Source organism: Mus pahari, chromosome 1, assembly GCF_900095145.1.
Source record: "Mus pahari chromosome 1, PAHARI_EIJ_v1.1, whole genome shotgun sequence".
NCBI classification, from domain to species: domain Eukaryota; kingdom Metazoa; phylum Chordata; class Mammalia; order Rodentia; family Muridae; genus Mus; species Mus pahari.
In genome coordinates, this window is record NC_034590.1 from 58996787 (window position 1) to 59009663 (window position 12877).

A 12877-nucleotide genomic window follows, 5' to 3' on the forward strand; every position below is an offset into this window, starting at 1 on the left:
TTTAGGGCTGATCATTTGGTACTAGATAGCCAGTTGGTGTGTTTTTCCCTAGAGAATATTCTTATTATTTTTTTTCTGCTTAAAGCATCCCTTAGTTGCCTGTAGTTCTTTGTGTGGGGTTGAAGCTTCATGAGCATTCTCCCATCCTCTTTGGCATTCATATTGGTCCAGTTTCTTTTGAAAACAATCTTTTGATCTCTAAATACAATCTGAAGACAATCTTACCATCACAAATCTCTGACATCAGCATGGGCATGTCAACTGATTATACCTTGATTCATAGAAAGAGTGATGCATTTAATCTGAATATTTATAAGAAAAATCTCTCAAGTTCTGCACATACTACTCTCTACTCTCTTAAATAACAAAGTATAGTAAAATTTTATTTTTGGAAAATTTTAGGTGATGCTGAAATAATACACACACACACACACACACACACACACACCATACATACATACATACATACACACACACACACACACACACACACACACACACACACATATTGACCAGTGAACATAACTTCAAAATGCAGCAAATTTATTATTAGCTTCTTTTAAAAGAGTAATTATTAAAACATGCAAGTAATAGTATTTAAAGTTCTTATATAAAAAATAGCAACATAAAAGTTATGTTTGGAACAAATCATAAAATATATATTTCCCTTAAAAACTAGTTTTTGAGTATTTAATATATGTATGTGGCACATATATACACAAAATTTTACAACATAATATTGTTATTTGTAAGCAAAAACAAAATAATATACAACATCAAGTTTAAGACATTGTTTCATATAGATATATTAATACTTAGGTAAGCAATGCTCTTTTTAATCTCAATTCCTAAGAAGCTCAATGATATATATTTTTAAACAGCAAAAATTTTCCCTAGGTGTTTGCCATACTGGGATAATTTTCCTTTTTTTCTGGATATCTTATTGGTGCTGAGGGTAAAAATCAAGTCCTTGCATATGCCATTCGAGTCCTGTCCGGCTATGTTGTGCTGTGATATAGTAACAGTTCTGCCCCATAACTAGATTTGACTATATCAACTTCACAAATTTACTTTATTATAAACCACAACTTGTGATCAATAATAGATGCTACCTTACGAAAAAGGTTGGAAAAGCTATTCCAATCAGCAATCAGGTATAGCTATTCTAATATTTGACAAAATTTATTTCAAATCTAATTTAAAGAGATGATGATAGATTCTTCAGACCCTTTAATGGAAAAAAATCTATCATTGTATTCCAATTATAAGCATATATGTACCAAACACAGAGGCAAACAATTTCATACAAGATTCGTTACCAGAAATAGCAGGAGCTCAAATACAAATATATTATGTCTCCTGTTTCAAATGAAAAGTAATGGCCATGTGTAGGGGTGGCTCTGATGTTAAGGTTCTGTTCCCCAATTGACTTTTGATCTAAAGAAAGCCATGGGGCAATTGCCAATTGGATAGGCAGAACTTCCAGGTCCCTGGAGGCAAGAGAGAGAGGGGAAGGAGAAGGAGAGGAGAGAGAAAAACAAGGTAGCCATGTGAGGTCTCAGGAGCAGTGGTGGGCTATGGTTGCTTCTATAGGTGGGTGGTCAGAGATGGTCTAGCAGGGACTAGATTCAACTGACCATCTAAGTTAGGTCAGGTGTGACGTTCAGGGCTTAGAATAATGATAAGGATACATTTTCCAGGCCAGAGATAATAGATCCCAGCAATTGTTCCCATAAGACAAGTTTAAAATGAACAACAGTGTATGTGTCTTTTATCCATGAATTCAATGGAAGTTGGGCAGAGGCTGGTAGCTCAGCTCATTCCCAGGACTAAGGTGGGATTAAGTTCAAGGCCAGCCTGGTCTACAGAGTGAGTTCCAGGATAGCTAGGACTATACAGAGAAACCCTGTCTCGAAAAACCAAAATTAAAAAAAAAAAAAAGTGGGATAATGAAATGCTACACATAACAGCCACAAGGTTAAAAGTCATGCCATTTAAGACATACTGTTAGTTAACAAGATAGGTAAAGGTGTGTATAGCTAGGGCATGCCTAGTGTCCTTCTACATCATATGATATCACTCTTAGAGGTTCAAGGAGAGAAAGTGAAGGAATTTTTAATTAAGTAATTTTAATGCATTGAAGAATTTCTAATGAAAAGTTTCATATGCATAATCTGAATTACTTGCATATTGCTCTGGAAATGCTATTTAGTACTGTATTCAGGAAAAATAAGAATTAATATTTACCTAATGAACAATGAGATCCCAATATATCCTCAAACTGACATACTCGTGTCCAGAATAATTTCTGTTCTCTATGAGTAATTAACTCAATTATCTAAGTTATATGCCCTTCAAAACCCTACCAACAGATTCCCATTGATTTCTTCTCATCATTATTCCTGAGTGGGATATAAAAGCATAATGAAGTATACAGCTTACATATTCTCTGAGAACTGGTACCAAAATGATAGCATGAACTATCTCACACTCGAAGGACATAGAAGTTATATTTTCATAAAAATGTTTAAGTTGTTGTATTGGATTTGATATATTTATGCATAGTTTAAAGATCATTTAATATAATAAACATGTAAAGTTGTCTTATAGATAATAAAACATGTATTCATCTAACTAATTAAGAATTAGGAATCTAGACATGTTAAATAACCAGCTCAAATAAATAGCAAGTCAGGAATGTTAAATAGGCACAGACTCTTGACAGCTGGGGGTTTCAGTTTTCCCATGTTTTTTTGTGTTTCATGTGATTGATCATCTTTTTATTTTAATATTTGTAAGTAGTAACTTTTCTCCTTAGGGTTCTACTACCCTGTGATCTAGCCATGACAAAATAAAAATCAATGCAAGCTTCTTGAGCAGCTATACAGGCATGGTCACACAAACCAGGAAGAGCAATGTAATATCATGTAATGGGTGATATATAACTAATAAGCATAAATAGGAGGATGGCCTTGTCATGCATCAATGGGAGAGGAGGTCCTTGGTCCTGTAAAGACTAGATGCCCAGGTGTTAGGGGAATGTGAGGGATGACAGGGAGACGGGAGTGGGAGCGGTAGGGGAACACCCTCATAGAAGCAGGGGGAGGGGAACATGGAAAGGGCATACATTTGAAATGTAAATAAAGAAAATATCCAGTAAAAATGAAATGTAGTTTAGTATATGTGGTATCCTCTTAGCTAAGTTTAACTGAACTCAGACGGGTTTCCCACAGTTTTGTGAAGTGTTTCTACCAATGGCCAGTAATAAATTCTTTGCTATTTTCTTTTCTTGAGCAAAAGTTTTGTTTTTTGTTTTTTTTTTTTTTAAATTAGGAATAGAGAGTGAGCAATATTTTTGAAAAATATACATGTTCTGTGTACTTATTCACATTCACAGTCATATATATTCTACACGCAGGAACATATTGTAATGTATATACATATGTCTGTGTGTGTTCTAGGTAAATAAGCTAATAAACACTTTAAGATCTCAGGTTGGAAAATCTTAGTCATAGTCTTGTGAGATGTAGGATGAAAATATATAAACTTTACAGATTCATTTCAGTTGAAGCTTTCATATATAACATACTTTATAGGCAGGTCACACAAATAAATTTTGCCTAATTTCTAATTGCAAGGAATTTGCCCTCTACTCATTAGGAAAAAGTGCATACATGATTAACTTTTATAATCACCTGTCAGATGATTATAAAAGGTCAGGGTGTATAAGAGCTGTAATACTGATGGCTAAGGATTTATGGAAGGAGGAGCATTAGATTATGGGTAGGTTGTAAGCACCACTTCTTAGTTGTAAATTACATTTGACGATTTCTCCTAAAACGGATACTGATACCAACAATACAAGGAACAGGTTTCATGGTTCACAGCAGCTAGAGTGAAAGATCTGTATCTGAAGGTGTTTGGATGCAAGATTGCTCTCATAGAGCAGTTTTCACAGTATTTCAGAATTCCTTGAGTTCATATAGATTACATTGGAAGCTGATTTCTTATTTTTATGTATGCTCTTTCCTTTAACAAGATTCAATTCAAAATATGATATCCATAAAGTCCATGCATAGATCCATAGTTCAGCGTTTTTAATGAACTGATTTACTTAGTGGATTACTGTGTGGTGTATTCACCTATGTGGGCACAATTATGCAAAGGGCAGAAGAGCTTTACATATCCTATGCTTTCATACTCCATCTTATTCCCTTGAGTTAGGATCATTCCTTGAGTCTGGAGCTAGGCTGGTTTCAAGCCTCAGGGATTCTTATTTGTTTTCCTCCTGTAGTGTAAGGATTACAGGGATGCACTGATGCTCTTTGCTGTAGATGTTGGGGATCTTATCAAAGACTCCTGATTGTTTTCCAAGTGTTCTTGATCACTGAGCCATCACTCCAGATCCAGTGGAGCTTTCTTAAGCACCGTATGAAAATGGCACAGTACCTTACGTTTTCCCGAATTTCTAAGAATAAAGGAAAGGAAAAAGTATAATGATTTTCCCTTTAATATTCCCAGAATACAGGGCAGTAAATGTCAGCATATCTCTGTAGACCACAGTAGGAATATAAGTGAACATTTAAATATTTCTTTCTGTAGATAAATATAGGAAAATAATAACATGTCTACTCTGCTTCTAACAGTTATCATTAATCTTACCCAGTTGACAACAGTTTTACACAAAATAGATGGACACACCATCCTATTACAGTCTTAGCTAATCTGAAATGAGAAGACACTCAGCTACATATGGACTTTGTTCACCAAAATCTGTACTCAGTGAAGTATGGAGAATAGATGACACTACATATGTAATGACATATGTAGTACATAATAGATGTTCTCTAGCTCTTTATTGGTATTTATGCACAAACATAGACATTCCTCAGGATCTTATAAGATGCTGAGATGATATGCAAACTAAAAAAGTCCATGCCACTTCTAGAGAGAAACCAGTTCTCTCTACTGTGTCTTAGAAGAGATACAGGACTAAGGGAATTGAGGAAATCATTCACCAAGTACCTAATTATTTCTTAACATTGTTCGTGAGCCTTACAGTTTTGTCTTTGGCTGCTCGAGCTGGCTGAAATGATTACATGCTGTAGCTTCTAAATGTTAGTGTTTGATCCACCTGGTATCTTTAAATTATGTGCCATTTTTGTTTAAACTGTAAGTCAATGACTCTACTATATTTTTTTCTTTATCATATAGAGTAACTGACAAGATCTGTGCAGAAATTAGATTCTGACTTAAACTTGGGTCTTTAAACAGACTAGTTTTCAGACTTAAAGTAGAATCACAGTGCAGTTATATTCTTTTCTTACCACAAATTGAACAAAAACAGTTCAGAATTGATGCAAGCAATGTAACCAAGCACCAAAGTTAAATGTTATACACTGTGTTTATGGTTAGCTTGCTGTTAGAAGCTCACTGAATTATATCAGAATGCTACGCCCTAAAGAATGAGAAGCAGCTCCCTCCTACTGGACACCCACTTACTGCTGTATTAAGCACTTGCTGTTCTTACAGATTTTCATTTGCATGGAATGCTTGCAGGTGCACTCTGCCCCCACAGGATTATAGCACCCGTTTTGTCTTTGATCTTAAATTTTCTCTTCTCTGATCATGAAATTTCTAATTTTTTTATTATTCATGTTGCTATAAATTATTATTTCCTTGTCTTTTTTCCATCCCTCCCTTCCTTTTTCTCTCTTCATTTTCCCTTATCTTCTATATACGTTTCTTTTTGTTTTTAATCAATATGGAAATTATATTTATTGAGTTAGCCATAGGCACGCATTCGAGGAATACATAGAAATATATAATAAATAGGAATAAATACAAATAACCTTGGAACCAAGAAATATACAATCAAATTCACACTTTCCCACTTATTAGTTATTAATATAATGGCTAATTATTGAACCTCTCTAAATCTAAATTTCTTCATGGAGAAAAAAAATCTATGAAATAGATTCTGCATTATAACTGCCATAAGAATAGACAACCTATGAGCTGACCCCTGCAATTTCCCCAAATGCGGGAAACACTCGACTGCATAATTTGTGGTAGTGGGGGACTGCGTTCGCGTTCTCCCCTGTTTTTATTTTTTTTAAAAAAACGAATAGACAACCTATACATATACATTAAAGGTTTTAACAAGTAGCATAGTGAATGTTAGTGAGATGTTAGAGGTAGGAATAGACATCACAGTGCATCAACCCTATCATGCTCAGTTCCACTTAAAGCACACCACAAACCCAAAGCCCAAGGATGGGATACCTGTGGCTGAAAGGATGGTGTGAAAACTTTTGTCTTTTGTTGATCAGTTAGGGTCAATTTTTACATATGAATAAGCTGGAGAATTCTCCATCATCTCCTGTCATTTGTCATTTGTGTGTGTGTGTGTGTGTGTGTGTGTGTGTGTGTGAAATAAAGGTTTTTTTTTTCTACCACACACTACTGAATGGATATTGAAAATGTTATCCCCTCCCATAGTTGTTATCACAATATGCTTGAATACCTTGATGAGTTGATCCAATTGTTTCAATATTGCATATCTTAATTCTGTGCTCAAAGAACTACAGTTTTAAAATAAGAAACATACCACGCATTTGTTTAATTAATGCTAATAATGGCTATGAGAATTAAAAAAGAAGCAAAGAAGAGGTTAATTTGTTAAGAAAATTAAGCAGATGCACTCACTGTGGGCATTAATTATAGCTCACTGCAGTTTAGTTCAGGCAGGTTAGCAGGTTCCAGGTCACTGTGTTTTCTTACAAAATAATCTTAGTTATCTTACACCATTATTAATACAACAGTAAATCTTTTTTCTTCAATTTACCCATCTAAACTTAAATACAGATTTTCTTACTAGTCCTTTGCAAAGCCAAGACTTCTCAAAGACTATCAATACATTTAATATTTTATAATTCCTTAAAATTGTGTGTCATACTCTATAGAACACTCTTTGTGTTCAGAAGCTCATTCTGTCGAGGTCAACTTGACAAGATCAAGAATTTCTGCAGAGACAAACCTCTGTGCGTATCTAGGAGGGGCTGTATGGATCAGGTAAATTGAGGTTGGAAGGCCCACACTAATTTATGTGCAGCACTACTCTGTGGACTGGAACTCCAAATTGCATAAAAACATCTAGGTGAATACTGTCTTAGTCAGGGTTTGTATTCCTTAACAAAACATCATGACCAAGAGGTAAGTAGCGTAGGAAAGGGTTTATTTAGCTTACACTTTCACATTATTGCTCATCACCAAATAAAGTCAGGACAAGATCTCACACAGGGTAGAAACTTGGAGGCAGGAGCTGATACAGAGGCCATGGAGGGATGTTTCTTACTGGTTTGCATCCCCTGGTTTGCTAAGCTTGCTTTCTTATAGAACCCAGTACTACCAGCCCAGGAATGACACCACCCACAAATCCTCACACCCACCTCGACCCATCTGTAATCACTAATTGAGAAAATGCCTTACAGCTGGATCTCATGGAGGCATTTCCTCAAGAAAAGCTCCTTCCTCTGTGTCAAGCTTGTGTCAAGTTGACACATAAAACACATTTATCACTCTCCCCTTCCCAATGTGGATGCACTGTAACCAGAAGCCTCTTGCTCTTGCTCTCATGTCTTACTGTCATAATAACATATATTCCTCAGAAACGCGAGCCCAAATAAACCATTCTTAAGTTGCTTTTTGACTGATATTTTGTCTAAGCGGTTTGAGAAGCAAGTAGCACACCTCTTTAACCTGCATTACAGAGTACCCTTCTTCCAGTTCATGTATCTTAATCATGGCATTTGGTGTGGAACAGTCTGTGGAGATTTTTAGTCTTCTGAGTTTATTTTAAAAGCCCACATGTTTTTAATTTGCCCATAAAATTTTCAAATTATGTTTAACACAGATTTCCCTTTTCATCTATTTTTTAGTATATGTGTCCTTGCTACAGAGGTATTTGTAAGTTTTTGCTTACATGTAGCAACTGGAAAAAGAATTAAAGTAGCAAACAAAAACTATGTTCAACTATCTATTCCTTTCCATACAACTTGTTTTAATTTTGTATTTCACTTACTATTATGCTACAAAAATATTCGCAGGGAATAAGTTTATTTTATCTAATTTTTTTTTGAGATGCTCAGTCCACTGTTGTGTATTTTCCATTGTTTTGGACCCTATGAAAAATCTGATGACAGATGGAAATCATAGAAGACAGCTACTTATCATGTGTCAACCAGGAAGTAAAACATAAGAGACAGGAAAGGGTCAGTGCCCAGCTAGCCAGCAAAGGCATATCTCTACTTCCTCCAGAGGTCCCACCTCACAGAGCTTGAGCAACCTCCTAGCAGATTTCCATTTTCTGGAGACCAAGCCTTGAAGAGAACAGCTTGTGAAAATTTTGTGTTCAAACTATGATCCCTGGATGGGGTCCCCAGTAGTCACTGGAAGTCTGTCTGTTTCCATTTAATCATATATAAAAGAGATTTTTTATATCACTAATTCATAAACAAAAATGTGATTCACAGCTCACTCGATAGAACAAGAGACTCACATATCAATATCTATCTATCTATCTATCATCTTATTAAAAACCTCAAGTCTTGCAAATGCTATGATATTATGATGGACATATATATTTTTAGTGAAGTATATCTATATAAATTTCCAGTCAACCTCTTCTATACCAAAGCCCGTATAACTGTATGTATCTTAGACAAAGAAGCCTTATCCTATATATTTTTTTATCCTACTTTCACATTTTTCTGATCTTTGGACATTTGCATTTTTTCCTCAAATAGCTTATACTATTTGGAGAAAAATATATGTAAAATGTTTCTAGGCCAGATTTCTGAGTCAGGGATTATATCCATTTTTTACTTTCTACAGCTCTGGATTTGTTGGGAGATTTGAATGATTTACATAATTTATGTGGGTCATGTTTATATGGTATTATAATGGAAAAAGCTTGCATTTTGAAATCACAAAACTCATTAAAATTTCTCATACTTTTTTTCCCTTGGTTATTTTATATATTTACATTTCAAATGTTGTCCCCGTTCCTGGTTTCCCCTCAGCAAACCCCTACCCCATGCCTCCTGTCCCCTTGTTCTATGAAGCTACTCCTCCACCTACTCACCTACTCCTGACTCACCACCCTAGCATTTCCCTATGCTGGGGCATCAAGCCTGCTCAGGATCAAGGGCCTCCCTTCTCATTGATGCCAGGTAAGGCAATCCTCTGCTACATATGCAGCTGGAGCTATGGGTCCTTCAATGTGTATTCTTTGGTTTGTTGTTTAGTCCCTGAGAGCTCTGGGGTTCTGGCTGGTTGATGCTGTTGTTCTTCCAATGGGGTTGCAAGCCCCTTTGGCTCATTCAGTCCTTCCCCCAACTCTTCCATTAGTGTTCCCATGCTCATTCCATGCTGTGTGTGTCTGCATCTGTATTGTTCAGGCTCTAGGAGAGCCTCTCATGGGACAGCTATACCAGGTTCCTGTCAGCAAGTGCTTCTTGGCAATAGCAGTAGTGTCTGGATTTGGTGTCTGCAGATAAGATGGATCCCTAGGTGGGGCACGTCTCTGGATGGTCTTTCCTTCAGTCTCTGTTCCACTCTTTGTCCCTACATTTCCTTTAGACAGGAACAAGTTTAGGTTAATATTTCTGAGATGGGTGGTTGGCCCCATGCCTCAACTAGGGGTCATGCCTAAGCACTGGATATGGTCTCTACATGTTCTATCACCCCTTTGTTGGGTATTTCAGATAATGTCATCCCCACTGGGTCCTGGGAACCTCTTGGGTCCTTGGCATCTGGGATTTACTAGTGGCTACTCCCAGTTCCCCAGCCCCACTGCTATATATTTCTGTTGTTCAATTTCCTGACCCTTCTGTATTTCTCCCCTACCTCCTCCCACACTTGATCCTTCCCCCATTTCCCCCTGCTCCTCTCTCCCTCCCAATTTCTCCCTCCCTCTACCTCCTGTGATTTATTTGTTCCTCATTCTAAGTAGCCAAAGATGCTTCTATCTAGCCAAAGATAGCTTGAACCTCCTGATCTTCCTATCTTTATCTCCCAAGTGCCGGCTTTTTAGGTATGGACCACTGTGCCTCACTTGATTAGTTATTCTATCTATTTTATCTTAGGAGATTAAAAAAAATCTCTGAGCTACACATACACACACATACACACACATCTGTATTATTGTGCTTTAGAGAAAAATGGGGAAGGGAGTTAGGACTCAAATTACAGGAAAAGATAAGTACAGGAGAAGGAGGGACAAGGATAAAAGTCACTATGTCTGAAAAAGTGATTAGGAGTCATACTAACATTTTATTTTATTTTATTTATTGGATATTTTATTTACATTTCAAATATTATCCCCTTTCACAGTTACCCCCCCCAGGGACCCCTTATCCCATCCACCCTCCCCTGCTTCTATGAGGGTGTTCCACAACCCTGGGAGCTCCTTTCATCCTTTCTTTAACTCCTCCATTGGGGGACCCTTGCTCAGTCCAATGGTTGGCTGCGAGCATCCACCTCTATATTTGTCAGGCACTGGCAGATCCTCTCAGGAGACAGCTATATTAGCCTCATGTCAGTTTTTACTTCTTGGCATCCACAATAGTGTCTGTATTTGGTGACTGTGTATGGGATGGATTCCCAGGGGAGACAGTCTCTGGATGATTGTTCTTTAGTCTCTGTTCCGCACTTTGTCTCCATACTTGCTCCTGTGAGTATTTTGTACCCCCCCTTTTTGAAATTTTTTTAAATTTTTTATTTTTATTACATATTTTATTTATTTACATTTCAAATTTTATCCCCTCTCCTCATTTCCCCTCCAAAATTCCCCCTATACCATTCCCCCTCCCCCTGCTCACTAACCCACCCATTCCTGCTTTCCTGTACTGGGATTCCCCTACACTGGGTCATAGAACCTTCAAAAGACAAAGGGCCTCTCCTCTCATTGATATCCCACAAGGCCATCCTCAGCTACATAAGCAACTGGAGCCTTGAGTCCCTCCATGTGTACTCTTTATTTGGTGGTTTAGTCCCTGGGATCTTGGTTCCCCCTTCTAAGAAGGACTGAAGCATCCCCATTTTCATCTTCCTTCTTCTTGAGTTTCATGTGGTTTGTGAATTCTATCTTGAGTATTCTGAACTTTTGGGCTAATATCAACTTATCAGTGGGTGTATACCATGTGTGCTCTTTTGTAATTGGGTTATCTCACTCAGGATATTTTCTAGTTCCATCCATTTGCCTAAGAATTTCATGAAGTCATTGTGTTTTAATAGCTGAGTAGTACTCCATTGTGTAAATGTACCACATTTTCTGTATCCATTCTTCTGTTGAAGGACTTCTGGGTTCTTTCCACCTTCTGGTTAGGATAAATAAGGATGCTATAAACATAGTGGAGCATGTGTCCTTGTTATATTTTGGAGAATCTTTTGGGTATGCCCAGGAGTGGTGTACCTAGATCTTCCAGTAGTACTATGTCCAATTTTCTGAGGAACAACCAGACTGATTTCCAGAGAGGTGGTACCAACTTGCAATCCCACCAGCAATGGAGGAGTGTACCTTTCTCCACATCTGTACCAATATCTGCTGTCACCTGCATTTTTGATCTTATCCATTCTGACTGGAGTGAGATGGAATCTCAGGGTTGTTTTTGTGTTTCCCTGATGACAAAGGAAGTTGAACATTTTTTTTTCAGGTGTTCCTCCTCCACTTCATATTCCTCAGTTGAGAATTCTTTGTTTAGCTCTGTACCCCATTTTTAATGGGGTTATTTGATTCTTTGGAGTCTAACTTCTTGAATACTTTGTATGTATTGGATATTAGCCCTCTATCAGATGTAGAATTGGTAAAGATCTCTTTCCAATATGTTGGTTGCCATTTTGTCATATTGACAGTGTCCTTTGCCCTGCAGAAGCTTTGCAAGTTTATGAGGTCCCATTTGTCAATTGTTGATCTTAGAGCATAAGCCATTGATGTTCTCTTCAGGAAAATTTCCCCTGTGCCCATGTGTTCAAGGTACTTCCCAACTTCCTCTTCTATTAGTTTCAGTGTATCTGATTTCATGTGTAGCTCCTTGATCCACTTGGACTTGAGCTTTGTACTAGGAGATAAGAATGGATCAATTTTCATTCTTCTATATTCGACTGCCAGTTGAATCAGCACCATTTTTTGAAAATGCTGTCATTTTTCCACTGGATGGTTTTAGCTCCTTTGTGAAAGATCAAGTGACCATATGTGTGTGGGTTCATTTTTGGGTCTTCAATTCTATTCCATTAATCTTCCTGCCAGTTCCTGTATCTATGCCTTACAGTTTTCATCACTATTTCTCTGGAATACAGCTTGAGGTCAGGGATAGTGATTCCCCCAGAAGATCTTTTATTCTTAGAATGGTAGTTTAAAAACAATCTATATCATAATTATGTGTAAAGATATACATGCATGGTTGGAATGAAATCATCTAATATGGCTTGAAAGTGCTTACTTCAAGAGGCAAAGATCATCTAATGAATCCTTCAACAACAGGCATAAGAAACCCCATTTTCAGTGTTTGGTCAAGTTTATATACAGAATCCCCCAAAGTTACACATTATTGCTGATGACCTTGGTTAGCCACTTCAAAGGTGGAAGGCAAGACCCAATTTCTGAAGAAAGCAGGCACTTCAGACACAACACTCAGAGGACCCTGAGGTAAGATTGACGTTAATGCTGCCTTCCTTAGAAATAGTTTTTGTGGTTTCAGAAGTTACCATGGGAATTCCAGAAAGAAGAGGGAAACAAATGATCTTCTTCCCCTTCCCCTTCCCCTTCCCCTTCCCCTTCCCCTTCCCCTCCTCCTCCTCCTCCTCCTCCTCCTCC

General features: G+C 37.3%; 1 protein-coding gene and 1 non-coding gene across 10 annotated transcripts in view; both read left to right on the top strand.

The window, feature by feature from the left end:
* Nucleotides 1–12877, top strand: part of Grm5 (glutamate metabotropic receptor 5) — a 477051-nt gene that overhangs the window by 50747 nt on the left and 413427 nt on the right. The window lies entirely within an intron of this gene.
* On the top strand, nucleotides 5944–6103 carry LOC115062887. The gene has a single exon (XR_003842795.1). It is a non-coding gene; the product is annotated as a U1 spliceosomal RNA (small nuclear RNA).